Source organism: Schistocerca piceifrons, chromosome 1 (assembly GCF_021461385.2).
Source record: "Schistocerca piceifrons isolate TAMUIC-IGC-003096 chromosome 1, iqSchPice1.1, whole genome shotgun sequence".
Lineage (NCBI taxonomy): Eukaryota > Metazoa > Arthropoda > Insecta > Orthoptera > Acrididae > Schistocerca > Schistocerca piceifrons.
In genome coordinates, this window is record NC_060138.1 from 1,023,984,964 (window position 1) to 1,024,007,469 (window position 22,506).

Consider the following 22,506-nt stretch of genomic DNA (forward strand, 5'->3'; position numbering starts at 1 on the left):
CATCAGTTTCTGTATGTTGTGAATTCGTATTTCAAGTGCTTCCTTCGAAGACCTGACAACTTTAGTTGCTATCAGTTCTTCGAAGGAAGCACTTGAAAAGCGTATTCACAACATATAGAATCTGATGGCTCCAGTATCCCAATATCCCAGTTTGAATACCTATATATGAGGTGCATATGGAGCCTGAAGATGGCTTACTCAATTGGCGAAACTAGTTGTGAAAATAAAATAAAACAACTTCTCAAATTGTATGGCTGTTTGCGACTTCCCTTGTTAAATATTTGACCAGCCACTGTACAGCGTCCACAAAGGATCAACAGAGATTTACCAGCTTTAGTTTGAAATTAGTGAAACACGTAAATTTGTTGTCCAAAATGGTGCTTTTTTCTGTCCTTGAAGCTCCGTGCAGCTCGTTTAAGGAGATATTTCTCTCATGTGTACACATAAGCTTACTACTAACATCACTATGGAGCCTTCATCGATGTCATAATTTTGTAGAGTTCGTATGTATCGGTTGCGATTGAAGGGGATGTTCAGGCGCAACTCGAACTGCTTTAGGACCAAGGCGTCGTTTGCCATGTTTCAACCAGTCAATGGGTCACACGTATGGTTATCCTTAAAACCCCAAACGCATTTTTGGTGATTTTGAGTTCAGCCCAATACCGATCGTTGCCCTAAGCCTCGCCCGGAGGATTTACAGTATTAACGAAACTTACAGGCGGCCACTATTTTTCAAAGAAAGCATACTTATAACTGCCGCCCGATGATGCATCGCATCTTACATCGTTGGCTTATGCTGATACATCTACTTACCGTTTAGGTTTTTTTTGTGCACCCAACCTTTTTCCAAACTACTTAGAACAATTGATCCAAGATATTCCGCACTGTGTCAATTATTTGAATAGTACCATTGCGAGGGTACCATGCCCAAGCACGAATAGCTCAAAGCGATCACTGATCTGTTGACCCATACTAGCCTTAAACAGTTGTAATCATTCCTGGATAAACTCACGTACTGTGCCAAATTTATTCTCCAAGTCACGCAAATCGCACACCCCCTAAATCAGATGTACAAAAACGACAAATTGTGTAGTCAACCGCTTATCAACAGACTTTTTAGCGCGTTGAGGTGAAACAGTATCTAATGCTTCTGACTGCGACGGTTTTGCCTCATATGTTGTTGGATGGTTCTAAATGGCCAATCGACCTCACTTCAAAATATTTTCTGTGGCGCAGCTCACCTATTCACAAACTGAGAAGAAGGAGTTAGTGTTTTTGGGGGTCAAGGAATTCCATGTGTATTTGTATGGCTGGAAATTCCACCTCTTGACTGATCCAAGACCCTTGGTTTGATTCTTCAGTATTGTTGTATGCTTCTGGAAAAGATAGAACTGCATCTGATGCGTTGAGCACTTTTTTTTTTTTTTTGTCACAAAGGATATACTAGCGTTGGCCACGAAGGGCCCTGAATGCTGAGTCGTCATTCGCTCCACACTCTGGCCCCGCATCTTCAGCCCCTTAATGCTTCACATTGGGAGGGTGACATGCATGAAGTCATTGGGCTGGGGACAAGTCTATTGGCTCGGCATTGATGCCAACACTGAATATGCATTTCTCGCCATGGCTCCACTTTTACCGTCAATGGCGGAAGGTCCACATTGATTTGCTTGGCCCTTTCAGGGAGCTTTGTAGACTCTGGTGGTGGATACTCTAACTTCCTTTATGCAGCGAGGGTGTTACCCACTGGCACCCCTGCTGCCAGCTGTGCCTTCTCGATGATACTTGCCGCGGTTTCCGTTAGCGGGGCGAATTTACGTTGACGCGTTGCCACGCTTTCTATCATCAAACACCTGATCACCAAAAATGTGGAAGCTGAGCAGATGGTTTATATTTTCAGATTACAGACTGTAAGGTCTTGAAGACCTCCCCTATCGAAGAAGTCAAGCATGGCTTCCTTGCAATGTACCGGTCCAGCCCCGTCAACGGGCTCAGTCCGGCTGAAATAGTGCATGGCTATCAGCATCGAACATTGTTAGACCTCATGCAAACTGTAGTGTGTGCTCAGCTAGCGTACGGGCCCATCATTGCATGGGGCACCTGTATCAGCGCAGGCATCCACATGACGTCCGTAGTGCAACCAAGGTAAGGCACGTCCGTCTGATCCAACACCACAACTAGCTCCAGCCGTGACTACAGTTCTTTGAAAACTTATGAATGTAAATGAACACTTGTAGTGGTTTCTAGCATGATTCACAAGTAGGTTTACCAATTCCAAATTATTAAAAGCTGTACAGTGTTTCACAAAAGGCAGGACATTTTCTTTTAAAAACCCGACAATTTATGTAAGAATCAATAAAATGCTTATATTTTATACAATGGATTAATAAACGTGCTCTAATCTCAATATTACCAGGTGAGCCAAGTAATACATCGAAAATCTGCTATAGTATTAAACAATGGCATTTAAGTGTTACAGATACAATGCAATTACCTTGACGCAATTTCCAGTATTTCCCAATGGTGTTTGTTTTCAAAGCGTATTTTTCAGTGGAATGTGCTACTGAGGGAAGAGCTGAATTGTTATCTTGAAGGATATAGTTATAAAATTCCTCACAAGATGTATACTTGAATTTGTACATGAACAGCAACATTCCTTTGACAGTGTCCATCAACAAACGATTTCTTTCTTTTATCCATTGACTAGATATGAGCGAAATCACTCGTTCAATAAATGCACGACATCTAGGAATCGCAAGGAAAACTTGGCAAATTTTCAAAGTTTCTGAAACCGTTTCGACATTTTGTCGCTTTTTAAACAAAGAACACCACTGTTGACTTAGTGTAGAGTTTTCGTCCAGAATTTTATATCTGACACAATTCTTGACATTTCAGAGCTGAACAGTTTTGAATCACCTAATTTCACACCTTTGGTTTGTAAGTATGGAAGACATGATAGAATATCCATAAAGCAAAGCTCATTCGAGTCACTGAGTTTAAGTCATTTAAAGCACTTCAGTTCTTTCACTGGCTGAATCCGTTTCCAAGGTATTTAGTACAAGTTCCATGGAAACAAGGTACATTTTCCACGTACTTCTGACTTCTGAAAAGGAATTCATAGCTTGTCTGACTTCGAGAGAGTGAACTTATTCTCAAGTCAATTTTTAGTGAGACGTTTTAGCCGAATTACGCTACACTTAAATTCGTTAGATGACGAAGTGCACCCTCTTTACCAATAGGTCAGACATTTTCTAAGAAAACAGAAATACCGGCCGGACATTTGGTAACCTACTCACGAGAAAATCCGATGGGGTAGACACTAGATAACACGCAGCTCACGGTGTGTAGTGCTGCATTGCGAAACAGCTTGAGAGTGATGCAGGAGTTCCCATGCTACACACCAGCCGTCGCCGAAGGACTTTCCGGTTCACAAGATCGGAAATTTTGTCATTCTGCGAAGACTGGGTCGGTGTGGTTATGCAGTGTAGATTGTTCGTTGGGTGAGATTGCAAATTGTCCCCACCAATGACAAAGACAATAAACTTTCAGCGCCGTGGAGGACAGAATATGAGAAAAATGAAGAAAATTGGCGAGCGAGGTGAGCCTCATGGGAGAGAAGAGAAATGGTCGAGAGAGAAGAGGTCAGTCTGTTTGTGAGTTAAGTTAATGCTGGATCGATAAATGATACAAGGACTCACAGATGCCTGAGAAGTAGTGTTTTTCGTACTGTTTCACACAAAGCGTTCTAACCTTCCCTTTTGTAGGTACGTCAATCTACTATAGTATCAATTTTCACACTCTCGACCCAGATTCCTCCATTCATTCCGCTGCATTGAACCCAGTACGTTGTCCTCGATGTTGAGTGTTCATCGGAGGTGAGGGTATCATCTGGAGTGCCCCAGGGAAGTGTGGTAGGTCCGCTGTTGTTTTCTATCTACATAAATGATCTTTTGGATGGGGTGGATAGCAATGTGCGGCTCTTTGCTGATGATGCTGTGGTGTACGGGAGGGTATCGTCGTTGAGTGACTGTAGGAGGATAGAAGATGACTTGGACAGGATTTGTGATTGGTGTAAGAATGGCAGCTAACTCTAAATATAGATAAATGTAAATTAATGCAGATGAATAGGAAACAGAATCCCGTAATGTTTGAATACTCCATTAGTAGTGTAGCGCTTGACACAGTCACGTCGATTAAATATTTGGGCGTAGCATTGCAGAGCGATATGAAGTGGGACAAGCACATAATGGCAGTTGTGGGGAATGCGGATAGTCGTCTTCGGTTCATTGGTAGAATTTTGGAAAGATGTGGTTCATCTGTAAAGGAAGCCGCTTATAAAACACTAATACAACCCATTCTTGAGTACTGCTCGAGCGTTTGGGATCCCTATCAGGCCGGATTGAGGGAGGACATAGAAGTAATTCAGAGGTGGGCTACTAGATTTGTTACTGATAGGTTTGATCATCACGCGAGTGTTACGGAATTGCTTCAGGAACTCGGGTGGCAGTCTCTGGGGGAAAGGAGGCGTTCTTTTCGTGAATCGCTACTGAGGAAATTTAGAGAACCAGCATTTGAGGCTGACTGCAGTACAATTTTACTGCCGCCAACTTATATTTCGCGGAAAGACCACAAAGATAAGATAAGAGAGATTAGGGCTCGTACAGAGGCATATAGGCAGTCATTTTTCCCTCGTTCTGCTTGGGAGTGGAACAGGGAGAGAAGATGCTAGTTGTGGTAGAGGTACCCTCCGCCACGCACCGCATGGTGGATTGCGGAGTACGTATGTAGATGTAGATTTTCCGACATACTCATTTTCTAGTTTTTGTATGTCCATTCCTTTGACTGGATGTCTTACGGACAACGATCGATTACTATTGTAAGAAAATGAAACACGTCTAGACGTTCTTCTTCAGGTCGTAGTTGATTCTGAAGGGATTATCACGATCCACATATAACCGCATCAGTAGCCAGACTGATGACCTCAGAAGTTAAGTCCCATAGTGCTCAGAGCCATTTGAACCATCAGTAGCCAACATAACTGGTTTACTCAGACTGTCTGTAAACTGTATCTGTGAGTTCGCAGTTGATGGTTGGAGTGCAGACACTGCCTCTGCAAGATAATCGCTACAGACAGTAGACACTATGCGCAAGGACAATAACAGAGCCTCTGCCGCTGGGCCATGCTCTACATCGAGGCACTGGGTCGGCAGTGACCAGCGGGAGAAGGAAGCAGTTGAGCTGGCCCGGATCGCCCGACTGCCGCACCCGAGTCGCAGGACACTGCAGATCAAGGCTGCCGGCGGTCAACACACGCCACACCAATAGAGGGGAAGTCCACTCGTCGCATCGACATCACATCAGCTGCACACACCAGCAAATAACGCCCCCTCGTGCCGTATTACTGAGTCGTGTTTGTGCCCAAATCGACCATGAGACTGGAGTTGTATTCTTGATCTATGAACGGTAATAATAGTAAATGTAAGTGTTCCCATGTGTGATCAGTCTGAATTCATTACATTCTGGCACCCAGCGAGGGTCCATTTGCACACCAGTCCGTCAATCAATTTGAGTTCACAACGATTTGGTGCCCAACGTGGGGCTGTAAACATACCAGTCACTCAATCAATTTACTTCACAATTTCTTCCAACACGTTTACTGTTACCAGGCACTGTTTATTTATTATTGCTATTAACACGACAGCGAAAGGAACCTGTGCCTACTGGAGGTATTTTCAGCCGAAGACCTCCACAAAACCATAAGCCTCGTACTGAAATAGTGTTTTGCTTCTCTCTAATATACAGTGCCAAAGGTTTCTCTAAAGTAATACAAGACATACATGTCACATTAATAATAAAAAAAAACTACCTATTGATGGAGCTTTAAGCCTTCGAAACGCGTTGTAAAAATGAATAAACAACGATTGATGGTAATAAACTTATATGGTAATAAACTTATTGTTTCATTCGATGTCAACAACAATCATGGGGAAACCTAACCATACTGATAATTCATGTTTATCTGTGTCTTTAAATTAGTGTTAAGACACCGTTCAATGAATGTGGCATGAGTGTTTCCAAGTAAAATCGTATATCTATTAGTGGAGGTCAGTTCTGATTTCGAAGAAAGTGAAAGATGTCATCTCTTTTTTAACTGAACACAGCTTCAGATTTCTTCATTCCACCGGCTAAATGCAATATAAATCTGTGAAATTCCAGCGACCGCTAAAAACTCTTTAGCCTCTTCTTTCCGCCTCCAAACGGAAATTCAACACTCAGACAGATATCACTCATGTAAATCAAACGTATCTCTATTACAATTTGTGAATAATAAAAATTATCGCCTTTGTTGTCAACTTCAGCCATTTGATACCCAGTCCTCCTGGATTTTTCCTTGTTTTAGGATCGTCAGTTATAAGCATCATTTTCAAACGTCACTTATCCACCTTTCATTTGGATGTCGGCCTTTCCTTGTCCTTAGGAATCCAGTAAACGGCTTCCTTGGTCCATTTACGAGCTAGTCACCTGGCTATTATCTTTCATTATAGTCGTAATTATGTCTGCAACTAAATAATGTGGTGCAATCGATGGTAATGTTGATTATAATGTTTGCTGCTGTAAAACAGAAAGGAAGTAATAAGTTGTAACTCAAAAGGAATAACTGTAGGTCTGTTATTGCATTTAATCATTTACCTCTGAAGTCCGTCAAGAAAAGACTGAAAACTCAAATGGAGCTCATCATCTTTAAGATAACATACAGCAGATTATACGCTTGTAGAAGAATACTTACTCAAAGCAGAAGATACGTCAGAACGCTATTTCAAGATAAAGTCTAGGGAATTTCAATTATCAAGATGAAAATTAGAATGTCGTAGTTTCCCTCACTAACGTTTCATTGCAGGCAGATTGCAACATATGAACAAATAGGTATAATAATTCCTTTCACAAATAAACATTTAAAAATTAACACTTAAAAGTTCGGAAACAGCAAAAACACAAATCCAGTCATAATACTCTTGGCTACCAGTGTCAGGATTTTAACAGACAGAAACGGTAGAAACAGTCACAACAAAAGCAGACATGTGACAAGTTTATTGACTTCTAACCACGACTCTTCCTGCCTGTTTTCTTTTTCTGCTTTTTCCCACTTGTTGCCCCCCCTCACTCTTCTCTTTCTCTTTTCTTTCCCTATTTTGTCTCTTCTCCCCAACTTTTTTTTTGCGTTCATCTCTCCGCATTTGATGATTTGCACACGTGAATTGCTGAATTTGGATTAGCAATTCCCGAATATCTAACTGGCTTTCCGCCACCTTCATTGTTTCACTTTCGTCAAAAGTCAGCAGAAATTGAAACACACAAAATATCCCGGCTACATATTTAAAATATCCCGTCTAAACGGTGAATCATGAGCACGAAATTCAGCAAACCGAAGCACTAACGAGAAAAGCAGCTGAGACGACAAAAGAAATCACTCACATTCAGGTTGCTCAAACTGCATCGCGCTAAGCAACTAAGATATCGATAAGAGCGGAAGCCAAAAACGGGTTGAACAAGGTAACAACGTGACTTTACAGACAGTAGAAACGGGTAGTCAGTGCAAGAACTATGGAACGAAAAACAAGAAGACGACGACCACGAGATGTGCATGAGTAGTTATCCCGGAACTGAGAGCTGCGATCCTTTTTGGATAGAAAAAATTTTGTATTTTGGCCCTGTAGCAGGAATGAGTGATATTTATTATGATTCTGAGAAGTAGTAATATCTTTATGAGAAGAATACTCCTGCTAACAATCTCTCCTGAATGTGTTTTTATGTATAAGAAATCCGACTGTGTAGACATTGAACATTATGATTCCAGCACAAACATTTGTAATTTTAAACTATTACTAATACGATTTTTTTCTATTTTTGCATGCAACGAATGCCCCAGTAAACTCCGTAATGACGCATATTAATGGAGGCTTAGACCTGTATTGGACGTTAAGAGGGACGAACAAGGCATGTCTGGAAAATGTACACCACCAGGTTGGATGATCCAATAACTAACTACGCCTCAACAGCCAACATCAGTTTTATAATCTATAATCCCATATGAAGGGGAAAGGTTGCTAGCAAAAATGTGGAAAAGTTCTTGACAGATTTGCTTCACATTTTTACAGGATATTTCAGAAAACATTCGAGCGGACCTAGGCTATATATTTTTAGAGACTGCAACGTACAAGACTTCAGTTAAATTCGACTGCGCGAAAGAAATTGCTGTGCTGTGAAAATGTGCGGTTTCGTTTTAATTCATTTTTCATAATTCATAATTCGTTTTTACAGGAAACCTGAGATTTAAGAAAGTTGTATTTATGGCTTATCGACTTGACATTAGAGCACTACTACGCAATTCGAACCGCCCGAAAATTTGTAATGCAACCCGTTCGAAGATGAAATCTATCCGAAACAGCGTCGTTAAAACCATTAACCTCACAGATTCAGCAGCTGGACAGACCACCTTCATACCTCAAAACCAGTGATCCCAACCGGTCTACCCATTCGTTTAAGCGACTTCAGTTTACAATCAGGGAAGACTCAAGGTCAGACTTTCAAATACGCTACAATGGATGTACGATCACAGTGTTTTTCGCGAGGTCAAAATTATATGTTGTCCTTTCACGAATTGTTAGTTCAAAAAGCCAGTTCATACTCTTACCACACAGTATGCAGAAACCAAAAATGTTGTATATTCGGAAGTTTTGTAATCAGAGGATCAAGTAGGTAAAAAGACGAGGTCTAGAAGAAATCCATGGGTAACAGAAGAGATATTGAATCTAACTGATAGAAGAAGAAAATATAGAAATGCAGTGAATGAAGCAGGCGAAAAGGAAAACAAACGTCTCAAAAATGAGATCGACAGGATGTGCGAACTGTCTAAGCAGCACGTGCAAAATGGCTAAGCAGAGATGGCTAGAGGACAAATGCAAGATGTAGAAGCATGTATCACTAGCAGTAAGATAGATACTGCCTACAGGAAAATTAAAGAGACCTTTGGAGAAACGAGAACCACTTCTATGAATGTCAAGAGCTCAGATGGAAAACCAGTCTCAAGCGAAGATGGGAAAGCAGAAAGGTCGAAAAGTATATATAGGGTCTATACAAGGGCGATGTTCTTGAGGGCAGTATTATGGAAATGGATCAGGACGTCGATGAAGATAAAATGGGAGATATGATAACTGCGTGAAGAATTTGACAGAGCGCCGAAAAACCTAAGGCGAAACAAGGCCCCAGAAGTAGACAACATTCTATTAGAACTACTGACAGCCTTGGGAGAGCCATCCATGACAAAACTCTTCCATCTGTATGAGACAGGCGAAATACCCACAGACTTCAAGAAGAATATAATAATTCCAATCCCAAAGAAATCAGGTGCTAACAGGTGTTAAAATTACAGAACTATCAGTTAGTAAGTCACTGTTGCAAAATACTGACACGAATTCTTTACAGACGAATGAAAAAACTGGTAGAAGCCGGCCTTGGGAATGATCAGTTTGGAACACGCGAGGCAATACTGACCCTACACAGATACGTTAAGGAAAGGCAAACCTACGTATCTAGCATTTGTAGACTTAGAGAAAGCTTCTGACAATGTTGACTGGAATATTCTTTTTCAAATTCTGAATGTGCCAGGGGTAAAATACAGGGAGTGAAAGGCTATTTACAATTTCTACAGAAACTAGATAGTCGTCGAGGGGCACGAAAGGGAAGCAGTGATTGAGAAGGGGGTATAGCTTATCTCCGATGTTGTTCAGTCTGTATGTTGAGCCAGCAGTAAAGGAAACAAAACAGAAATTTGGAGCAGGAATTAAAATACATGGTGAAGAAATAAAAACTTTGAGGTTTGGCGACGACATTGTAATTCTGTCAAAGACAACAAATGCTCTGGAAGAGCAACTGAGCGGAGTGGACATTGTCTTGAAAGGAGAATATAAGATGAACATAAACAAAAGCAAAACGAGGATAATGGAATGTAGTCGAATTAAATCAGATGATGCTGAGAGAATTAGATTAGAAAATGAGACACTTAAAGTAGTGAAAAATGAAATGTCATGTGACGAGGGCCTCCCGTCGGGTAGACCGCTCGCCTGGTGCAAGTCTTTCGATTTGACGCCACTTCGGCGACTTGCGCGTCGAACTTAAAGTAGTAAATGACGTTGGCTATTTGGAGCAAACTAATGACAATCGAAGTAGGGAAGATATAAAATGTAGACTGGCTATGGCAAGGGAAGCGTTTCTGAAGAAGAGAAATTTGCTAACATCGAGTGTAGTTTTGACTGTCAGGAAGTGAAGTGTAACCATGTATGGAAGTGAAACATGAACGATAACTAGTTTAGAGGAGAAAAAAGTATAAACTTTCGAAATGTGCTGCTACAGAAGAATGCTGAAGATCAGATGGGTAGATCACGTAACTAATGATGACGTACTGAATAGAATTGAGGGGAAGAGAAATTTGTGGCACAAATTGACTAGAAGAAGGGATGGGTTGGTAGAACACATTCTGAGGCATCAAAGGATCATCAATCTTGTATTGGAGGGTGAAAATCGTAGAGGGAGGCCAAGAGATGAATACACTAAGCAAATTCAGAAAGAGGTAGGTTGCGGTAGTTATTCGGAGATGAAGAGGCTTGCACAGGATAGGGCAGTATGGAGAGCTGCATCAAACCAGTCTCTGGACTGAAGACGACGACGACAACAAAAACAACAACAACAACCTTAAAAACAATAAAAACAAAAATCTAATATAAAGAAGTCTTTTTTTATTCATATTCTATATGATTTACTATAATGTCAGGTTCCATGTGCCTACCTTCATAGCGGACGAAGTCGCAATGGGGATCAGAGATTTGTTTCTGACACGGTTTCCAGGAATACCACTGATTACAGCGTATATCCAATTCCCACACATTTTTATCAATAGCGAAGCATTGCCGGTTCGTCAGTCTACATGTAGTTTTAAAAACGTATGTATGTATGTATTATATACCACACCTCCTCTTAAACCTCTGGATTGATTTCAACCAACGTTGGTACACATATCATTTACTATCTGGAAAGGAGAAATGTAACCAGCTACTTTCCAAAGGAGTTGGGGTATGAGTAAAAAGCAATGGCATAGAAGCATAACTCAGGAATGACTGAAGAAATTTCAGCAAATTTTGTATATCCTGACTCATTATTTGTATTGTTTGTATAAAAATACTGTGAACCTACTACAGGGCTCCGAATTGTAGCATGTGACATGACAGTGTGGAACATAACTATGTCGGTGCACCAGAAACAGAGTTCTGTAATCGGGTTTAGAATTCGATGAGTTCATCCACGCATGGAACACACTTTCCTTCAGTATGACTACGCCACAGTACACACGAGCGCTGCGACATCTGCAACACTCCGACGCCTTGGGTTCGCCGTCATCTATCATCCTCCATACAGTTCCGACTTGGCCCCATCCGATTTTCACCTTTTTCCAAAATTTAAAGAATATCTCCGACGACTTCGCTTAGTGATAGGGGTGGGTGTGTGGGTGAGAAGCGGTGACACGTAAAAATATTCGATATCGACCAACCTTAGCATAGAAGCCATAATTTTTGCCGTCATCAGGTTCTTTGATGACAGTACTGATGGCGTTTCTCTCTCTCTCTCTCTCTCTCTGTGTGTATGTGTGTGTGTGTGTGTGTGTGTGTGTGTGTGAGAGAGAGAGAGAGAGAGAGAGAGAGGTGAGGGGGGGGGGGGGGGCTGAAAAGGCAGTGACATATCAGTCCATCTCTGTAAAGCCTGAAACAATTTCTACCACTCTGTGCATATGTATAGTTTGCAAATTGGAAAAAAAGATACTGTGACTGCACGACCCCTGTAGCACACCCATACAGCTGAGGATAGGGGTAAAAAATGCTGATATTAAAGGATGACTCAGAGACGGCTGAATCATTTTCATCCAAATTTGCTGTGTGCATGACCCATTTTTTATATAAAAGCACTATGGGAGTAAGATACCGCTAGGGCTGAGGAGGGAGATGAGAATGGAGTGATATGTAAAAATATTCTAAATCGACATGTTGGTATTTCTTTCTTGTGTTTAGTTGGCATGGAATACTCTAAATTTATGAAGCGTGATTTTTCCCTTATTTCTGCTGTTCAGTGTGTCAACCATGTCCCGAGAATAAGCAATGCAGAGGGTCCTTAGTCTGATCAACTTGTTTCGGGATCTAAGATCATCCCAAGCTGCTGAATACGACAGATAAATGTACGAGAGCGCTCTGAAAAGTAGTGTCACCGAATTTCTTATGTGAAAGCTCTTAAGGCTTTTTTAAATACAACAAATGTTATTAACATTTTACATCTTTATTCTTCATGTCTACATATTTGTTTCTCAACATAATCACTCTGGTAACGAATAGATTTCTCCCAACTAGGGACCAGTTTGTTGGTACCGTCACTGTAGAATGTTTGGCTATTGGCGGAGCCACAATGTCATCTCTGCTTGCACCGCTTCATCACTATCAAAGTGATGTTGTCGGAAGTGTTCTTTAAGTTTTGGAAACGGATGAAACTGTATGAGTCCAAGTCCGAACTATATGGAGGATGATCGATGACAGTGAACCCAAGGCGTCGGATTGTTGCAGATGTCCGGCGCTCATGTGTGTTCTGGTATTGTCATGCTGAAGGAGAGTGTGCACCATGTGTGGATGAACTCTTCGAATTCTAAACTCGATTACAGCTCCCTGTTTCTCACGCTACGAAATTGTTACTTTACACACCGCCATGTTACATGCTACAATTCGGAGCTCTTCAGTGGCAGAGGGCTCCAAATATGTAGACATGAAGAATAAAGATATTGAATGTTAATAATGTTTCTTTCATTAAAAAATACTTTAAGGATTTCACAAAAAAGATACAGAGGCATCACATTTCAGCACATCCTCATAATATCCTCTCTGGAGTAGTATGGTGAAAACAGCAGAGAATCAGACACAGATGTATGCAATATATATGACATACACGAGCGCGAGCGAAGCTGCAGGTAAAAAGGTAGTGAGTGTATAAATATGAATGAGTTTATGAAAAAGACAAATTTAATTGATATTGTTTTTGTTAGACCAGCCAACTTCAGATGTTATACTTCGTATTTTTATAGTTTTAAAGTCATTACTGTGTAAGCCACCAGTTATTTAGATAGGTCAGGTAGGGCCCTCCTTATTGTTACTAGTTACAATGCGCAAGGAAGTGTGGATTATAGATATGTGTGTACAGAAATTCATTTATTATGTTATGCGATGTTCAAAGAATAGGAACTTTTTTTATTTTTAGGAGGAAGGGCATATCTTCGGAAACCTTCGAAACGACCTCATTTTTTATTAACTGAAAATAATTAAAACTTTTATTTAAGTGAATGAATAATAGCCTCATGTGAAATCAACCGTAATTTTATGCGTAAGTTTGAGAGGAAAATAGCAGTAAGAAAAGGAAATTGTTTGGAAGAGTACTGTACTCATCTGCAAATATGGTGAAGCCACCTGGTGGAATCAGTGAAAAGCATAGTGCGCAACGCAGGCACGCTACACCGATGCGACACATCCAGCACATCAGTACAGGAGGACTACGGCACTGGATGTCGCGACTGATGGACTTAAAAGAGTTAACAACGGAGAAAGACGATGGAGTGCTACAGAGATATTGATGTAACTAACGATTTTGGATGGAAAATTGGGTGCATAAAATCGGCGTGACTACTGAATAAGCTGTGACCGAGCGGCTCTAGGCGCTTCAGTCCGAAACAGCGCTGCTGTTACGGTCGCAGGTTCGAATCCTGCCTCGGGCATGGATGTGTGTGATGTCCTTAGGTTAGTTAGGTTTAAGTAGTTCAAAGTTTAGAGGACTGATGACCTCAGATGTTAAGTCCCATAGTGCTTAGAGCCATTTGAACTAATGAATAAGGAAATTGTAGAAGAAATTTTATTGTAGCGTAGTGATGAACCTAGTGAAATAATGTGGTGCAATCAATGATAATGTTGTATGATAGTGAGTGAAGCCGAAAAACAAACAGGAAGTAATAAGCAGTAATTTCAAAGGTATAACAGTAGCTCAACTATTTCGTTTGATCATTTACCTATGAATCAACATCAAGAAAAGATGTATGCACGAGAGAGCAGCTCGGTATTATCTTGAAAACACACAGCAGATTTTACGCATGTTAGGAAAATACTTCTTCAACGCAGAAGATATATCAGGAAACTGTTTCAAGATAAAGACTCGGGAATTTCAGTTTTCAAGATTAAAATTTGCGTGTCATAGATAATCTCACTAGCATTTCATTGCAGTCAGATTACATCATATGAACAGATACAACAATCCGTTGCACATACAAACATTTTAAAATTAAGCCTAATTTCGGAAACAGTAAAAACACAATGGCAGTCATATTATACTTGGCTACCCGTGCCACGATTAACAGAAAGAAACAGTACAAACAGTTACTAAAAAACCAGCCATGTTATAACTTTATTTAATTTATAGACTTACAATCGTTCTTTTCAAGTGTTTCAAACAGTAATTAAAAAAGACTTAATCAGCTAATTCTGTGATTCCATCGTTACTTTTTACTTATTCCGATGTGTTGATTATACGTTGTTTGAGCCTTAATGCAATCGATTTTCAGTCTTACGTAACAACTTTCATTTGTTTCTCCCATTCGGTGTCGAAGTTCATCTGCACTAGAGGTAATCAGTATAGTGCAATCAGCAAAACGAGAATGCTTCACACACATTTCATTACAATGCATTCTTTCTTTTTTTCCTAGTTTAAGGACATGAAAAGTTACCCTATAACACCTGAGAATAGTTTTGATGGTATGAAAACTCCTTGTTTGTCCCCTGTTTCAATTTTGAATTTCTCACTGTCCTGATGAAGTATGATAGATGGTGTAGCTATGATGTATATATCTTTCAGTATACTGACATAGATTCAGACAATTATTTGTTACTCAGGAGCCGCCAACACAGATTTTATTAGAAGTGACACAAAAGCTTTCTCAAAAATATATAAATTTCAAGCAAAATGTTAATCCATAGTCTTTTCTCTACTGCATAATGTAATTCGTAACTTACGAATATCCCATTGTGCATCGTACACTTGTACAAACAGTATGTGCCTTTGTCTCATTAAAATATAAATTTTTATACCTGGTACTTTATCGATCGAAGGCTAGAAGGTCTGATGTTTCTTATGTCTCATTTGCTCACTTTCTTGTGAAGGAAAATGATTACAACATTGTTCTCGGAAGTTGTCTTCTTCTATAAACACACTGTAAACAGCATTGGTTATAGCATTGTTCCCGGAAATTGGCTTCTTCTATAAACACACTGTAAATAGCATTCCAAGTTCCTTGTGTATAACTTTTCCTTTAGCATTATCATTTGTTTTGGAACACCATCAGCTCCAAGCATCTATGGCTTCTTCGTTCCATGAAAGACTCTATACACCCCTTCAGGCATTAGTGTCCCGCAGAGTGAAAAATTCACTCTACTTTTCTTTTACTTTTTCGCACCTACAAGATCTTCTGCTTTTTACATAATACCTTTGATAAATAGTTGTACCTTCGTCTGTTTCTGTGTAGCTCTCATTTTTTAAGATACTAAACCTGTTTAATTCAGTTTTATATAGCTCCCCCTTTTTAGGCAATTATTCATAATCTATATTGTTGAGTTTGCTTCCGACGGATCTGTTTCTTTCTAGCTTTGTATCTACTTTGGCTCTACGTCTTAGCGGTCACTTGCAGTTCGAAAGACCATCACATTTGTGAGGTCTTTTATTTGATAAAATGTAATCAGTTTCACTATTAGAACATTTTTGTTCTTGTGAAGTGCGTCGTTCATTAGCTTTTCTCTAGTCGAATACAATAGTAGGAATCAGTATAAAGGCTGGGTTTATTCGATATAAGGGCATGATTTCTACGAAAATAATACTACAGTGTCTGTAGCATACTGTATCTAACTAATGATGAAATTAATAGATACATATAAGACTTAAACAATTATGACGAAATTACATAGTTTCTTTCATAACAGGTGTAACAAAATAAGGCGTTTGCATTTCCTGGCTGAAAACTGGTGTAAAGGCACTCACTGTCTTACTGTGTTGTTGCATTGTTGGTAGTTTGTCCATCCTACCTTCTTCCTGTTTACCTCAGAAGTTCTCTTCGGCATTGATTTTGTTAGGGTTTGTAGTTCTTTCAGTGAAATTGTCGCTCACTCTTCTCGTATCGCACTTTGCAGTTCACATATGGCCTAAAATGCCTTCCATTGCGATAAACATGCCTTGTAAGTACTCCCCAAAGGTCTCTGGGGTTCATCTCTGGCCGACGTGTAGGTCAGGGCAAGACATCGATATTTTTATCCTGAAACCACTTTTTGGTTGTAGCAGAAACACTCACAGATTAATTATTTTGTCGAAACATTAGACTCTCTACAATTTTGGTAAACATTTTTGGAATACAGTGATCGATATATTATTATATTTTGACTAAAGTTCAGTCTTGATCACACCATTTATGTTTCAATGACAAAGGTAACCAGTTTCGGTTATTTTTACACAACCATCATCAGACCCATGGCTCCCTTAGGATGGTATGCGGAGCTCTCTTCAGCTGCTACGAAGTCAACTGATCAGTTGACTTCGTAGCACCTGAGAAGAGCTCCGCATACCATCCCAAGGGAGCCATGGATCTGATGATGGTTGTGTAAAAATAACCGAAAACGGTTACCTATGTCATTGAAACATAAATGGTGTGATCAAGACTGAACTTTAGTCAAAATATAACATTAGACTTTCGTTCCATACGTCCACATACATTAAAATCAATTCTGTCTCTAGCATCTCGGTGTATATGTTAGAGTTCATTCTAATGTTCAGCCAAGTAATACGTGATTTACCTTTAGCGCAGAAGGCTGCCAAACCATAATACCTTCCCCACCAAACTTTCTGCCCATTCTTGCCTGCTGCTCTGTTCTTATATCATGCAGATACTATTGAAATCCATCTGGTCCATATAAATTTAACTTCTTCTCGTCACTGAAGATCACTTTATCTCATTACGAAGTCCATGACTTATGTTTATCAGCAGACTCCGATCTAACCTGTTTATTTTTAGATGTCAGAGCAGGTTTCTGCAGTCGTTTCTTCCTCATTTGACAAAATTTGTTGTACGTGTCTGACAACTGCTAACAACTGTAAATCAGCAACAAGTTGAGAAGAATAACGGTTAGTGGCCCTTGCTTTGCGCAAAAAGAAGAGTTTCGATGCCTCAAATAACTTTGTACTTAGCCCGTATTTTCTGTCCCGTCCACATCGTGTGCCCATTTTAATAAAAGTGTTAGTTGCTGTAATGAAACGGTTAAACTTCTTCGCATTTGACAATTAGAGGGTCCCATTTCCTCGCGAGCCCCGATACTTGCTTTGTCATCTCATGATAAATGCGAAACTATTTGACTGCATTTGTCAGTATACTGTATCTCATACTATTGCATATACACTGTGCACAACTTTTCCAGTCTACAGTGTTAATTTGCCTACAAATATCCATGCCTGTTTAATGATTTCCACTATTGTATGTCAGGGTTAAAAGTGTTGCTCCACTCGACAAATTCTACTAAAGCATGACCTCTATAATTTATGGTACTGTATCCTAAAGTTTCCCACTGAAAATCGTTCGTAAGTTTTTGATCTACTTTGGTTTTAGAATCCTCCATTAACGTCTTGCAGTGCGATGTGTTGTTATTTTTCAGCATCTGTAATACTTCGTCGGCTGATGTGGCCGAGCGGTTCTAGGCGCTTCAGTCTGGAACCGCGCGACCGCTACGGTCGCAGGTTCGAATCCTGCCTCGGGCATGGATGTGTGTGATGTCCTTAGGTTAGTTAGGTGTAAGTAGTTCTAAGTTCTAGGGGACTGATGACCTCAGATGTTAAGTCCCATAGTGCTCAGAGCCATTTGAACCATTTTTTTGTAATATTTCGTATTCTACTTCGTCAGAACGTGAGGACGCAGGTGCATAGATTTGAATGATTTCCGTGGAATATGTTTTATGTATTTTTAGAACAGGTCTTACTAATCTGGAGCATACTGGTACCGAAACGGAAGAAAACAGAGAGAAGGGCGAAATACTGAATTTGGTGTTACTAAATTGTTTCACCGTGGAAGGTTGTAACACGGTCCCTTCTTTCAATCACAGTACGAACGTCGAAATAGCAGATATTGAAATAACCGATAGCGGAATAGAGAAGCAACTACAACGCTTTGTAGTGGAAAGTCATCAGATCTAGACGAGATACCTACAAGATTCTGCAAAGATTATGCGAAAGATCTTGCTCTCCTTCCAGCAGGAGTTTATAGTACATCGCTGGAGCAACGAAGGGTACCTAGCGACACGGAAAAAAAAAATAAATAAAATAAACGCTGGTCATTCCAGGTTTGAAGAACGGCCATAGGACAATGCACATGATTACAGACGTATATTAGTCTGTTGTAGAAATTTTGGAACATGCGTTCATCAAGAATTATGACGTTTTGACGTTTTTGCAGAACGAAAATCTCCTCTATGAAAATCAACATGGATTTGGCAAACAGAGGTATGCCGAAACTCAGCTCCCCTGTTGCTCCCATGATACACATAGTGCTGTAGACAACGGCGCTCAGGTTGGGCCCGTGTTCCTTGACTTCAGGATGACATTTGACACTGTCCCGCATTGCCGGTTAGTGAAAGAAATACGAGCTTATCATGAATCGGACCAGATTTGCGACTGGATTCATGACTTCCTTGCAGACGGAACTCAACATATTTGCTTACCGGAACAAAATCGACGGACGTAAAGGTAATTTCCGGATTACACCAACGAAGTGTGGTAGGAGCGTTACTATTTACAGTGTATACAAATGATCTAGCAGAAGGCGTCGGAAGTGCTGCAAGACTGTATGCAGATAACGCTGTTGTCTATAAGAAAGTATCAACGCCAGAAGACATTATTTATTTGCAGAATGACCTGCAGGTTATGAGGTAACGGGCGAGTTATGGCACCCTGAAAATATTCCAAGGTCGGAGTTGGCGCGGCAGTATGGGCCGCTCGGCAAGCCGGGGCTCATCAGCAACCGCGTGGTGCCGAACCTTAGCCGGAGCAGGAGGGGCAGCCCCAGCGCGTGGTCCAGGCCGACTTCGTGGCTGGGAATTCCATGTTGACGCTGTGTCGAGGACTGTGCTTTGTGTCCATGAACGAGATTTGTATGCCAAGAGTTCCAAAGATGGCGGACTTTGTGAAACCATAATGGCAGGCATTTCACAGTTCATGTAGAAATTAATAATAGCCAGAGAAATCATGATACCTTAAAAAGAAACATGTACATTACCATTATTTGCATGACGATTCTGATGGTGTAATTAGATTTTCAATACAGAATGAAATTTCCACTCTACAGCGGAGTGTACGCTCATATGAAACTTCCTGGCAGGTTAAAACTGTGTGCCGGACCGAGACTCAAACTCGGGACCTTTGCCTTTCGCGGGCAGGTGCTCTACCAACTGAGCTACCCAAGCACGACTCACGCCCCGTCCTCACAGCTTGGGTAGCTCAGTTGGTAGAGCACTTGCCCGCGAAAGGCAAAGGTCCCGAGTTTGAGTCTTTGGTCCGGCACACAGTTTTAATCTGCCAGGAAGTTTCATATCAGCGTACACTCTGCTGTAGAGTGAAAATTTCATTCTAGAAACAACCTCCAGGCTGTGGCTAAGTCATGTCTCCGCAATATCCTTTCTTCCAGGAGTGCTAATTCTGCATGGTTCGCAGGAGAGCTTCTGTGAAGTTTGGAAGGTAGGAGACGAGGTACTGGCGGATTTAAAGCTGTGAGGACGGGGCGTGGGTCTTGCTTGGTAGCTCAGTTGGTAGAGCACTTGCCCGCGAAAGGCAAAGGTCCCGAGTTCGAGTCTCGGTCCGGCATACAGTTTTAATCTGCCAGGAAGTTTCAGATTTTCAATATCTTTATTAGTTTAAAGTTTAGTGTCTGACTGTAAATTACACAGAAATTCTTCCAATCCATATATTTGATGATGCCCTTTGGCTACTCTGACTAAAGGATTCTTCTAAGAAATACCAAATTAAGATAACCTGAAGATGCCTAAATAAAGCGAAACGCGTCGTTTCAAAATATAAAACTAAAATTACAACCAAGACTGTTTTAACCAACGCTGTAAATTACACACGTAACAACCAGCAACGAATTTCCAAAATCTAAACGATTCATCCGATTTTGTCAATCGACATGTCTTTAAAAAGCTATTAGTGTAAACCTAATTTAGTATGAATTACAGGCATGTAACTTGAATAGTACATGAGTTATTGGAGGTCAAAGTGGCCGATTACTATTGATTCAAAATGGCTCTGAGCACTATGGGACTTAACAGCTGTGGTCATCAGTCCCCTAGAACTTAGAACTACTTAAACCTAACTAAACTAAGGACATCACACACATCCATGCCCGAGGCAGGATTCGAACCTGCGACCGTAGGAATCGCGCTGTTCCGGACTGCGCGCCTAGAACCGCGAGACCACCGCGGCCGGCCTACTATTGATTGCGTCAGGCCATAAGTACTCCACAGTTACATGAGAAAACGGTAGCAGCATGCTTGTAAATATAGTTATTCGTCTATATCTTTGTTTATACCTGATATATACAACCCATGAAGAAATTGGTCAAATATTTACTGTGTTTTAGAAAGCAGAGAGACATTAGGCTACTGGCCTACTTTTGCTTCTATCCCTTTGATATATGTTTATTTAATTTGTTTATGTATTTAGTAATGTGTATTAGAGCGTGTTTATGATCCAGTCATAGGAATATTTATTTAATTCAAGTTATTTAAATATAAATCCAATATTTAATATGTGTTTCAATATGTTTGTGAGTGTGTATTGGCTTGGAGACATGACGGGAGCGCTCTAGCCAATCACAGTGCTCGTTACTATGGTAGGCGACTACCGAAGTCAATGGAGAGACTGTATGGAAGTGGGGGAGGAGCATTGGGTCGCACAGGACAGGGGGGGGGGGGGGGGTGCTGACGGGAAGGTGCATCGGATGGTCGCAGTTTCCTGCGACTTGGAGAGTGTCGAGCAGTTTGCGCGTGGTCGTGGGAGATAGAAATATTTCGTAGTGCTGACTTGTGCACTTGTGAGATTTCCGTGGCTTCTGCAGTGAAGACGTAGTATGCGTTTAGAAGTGAATATCTCGCGATCTATGTTGTTGCTCATAACTAATTACGTGAAGTAGGAATCTAAAAAATGGCTCTGAGCACTATGGGACTTAACTTCTGAGGTCATCAGTCCCCTAGAACTTAGAACTACTTAAACCTAACTAACCTAAGGACATCACACACATCCATGCCCGAGGCAGGATTCGAACCTGCGACCGTAGCGGTCGCGCGGTTCCAGACTGTAGCGCCTAGAACCGCTCGGCCACTCCGGCCGGCGGTAGGAATCTATTGTTTCCCTGTTATTCAACTTATATTTTATTTAATTGGTGGACCAACGACACCAAATGTGTTTTTCAGTAATAAATGGTATTCTTAAAGGTACTTCTGCTATCGTACTCATCATTTAAAGTCGTTAAAATAGTACCTGCAGATTTTATTTAATTGCAATCCTAAATTTATAAAATTCTATGTTATTTTTAAAATTCGTAATTGCCAAGTGATACGGACCTTCGACCATTCCGTGCATGTGTTTATTCATATTGTATACTGTAGACTCAGCAGTATTTGGCTTGTAATGCGGCAACCACGTATCCCAGCCCCTAGACAACGAAACCAGCCAAAACTTTTAATATTTCAACTCTGAGTCTGAGGGTACATAGTTGAGGGCCACATTTTACTATCTGAAAGATCGCAAGATGACTGATGAAACGATGCACGCTCTAGCAGTTGATCCTGATATAAATACTGTAAATGTAATATGTTGCACATACATAGAAAACACATTATTGGTGACAAAATACTGGAAATAGTGCCTACCGTAAAATATCTGGGAGTAACTATCCAGAGCGACGTTAAGTGGAATGACGACATAAAACAAATAATAGGAAAAGCAGATTCATACAAAGAATCTTAAGGAAATGTAATCCTCCAGAATAGAAATGGTTTACAAAACACTTATTCGACTGAAGGAAGGAAGATTAGAGTTTAGCCTCCCATCTACAACGTGATCATTAGAAACGGTACACATGCTGAACCAACGAGATGATGGCGAAGGAAATCGGCCGTGCTCGTTTCAACGGAACAATCCCGGCATTCGCCTGGGGTGATGTAGCAATATACTCTTTTCACGGAAAACCGAAATCTGGGTGGCTGGATGGGGATTTGACCGGTCGTTCTTCCAAATGCGAGTCCAATATGTTAACCGCTGCCCCACTTCGTTCGGAGTATTACTCTTCAGGTTGGATTA

The 22,506-nt window shown here is 40.7% G+C and overlaps 1 non-coding gene across 1 annotated transcript; it reads left to right on the forward strand.

Annotated features, from left to right (window-relative positions):
• The first annotated feature begins 19,937 nt into the window (after nt 1-19,937).
• Trnas-cga lies at nt 19,938-20,011 on the forward strand. The gene has a single exon. It is a non-coding gene; the product is annotated as a tRNA-Ser (tRNA).
• Nucleotides 20,012-22,506: the final 2,495 nt, after the last annotated feature.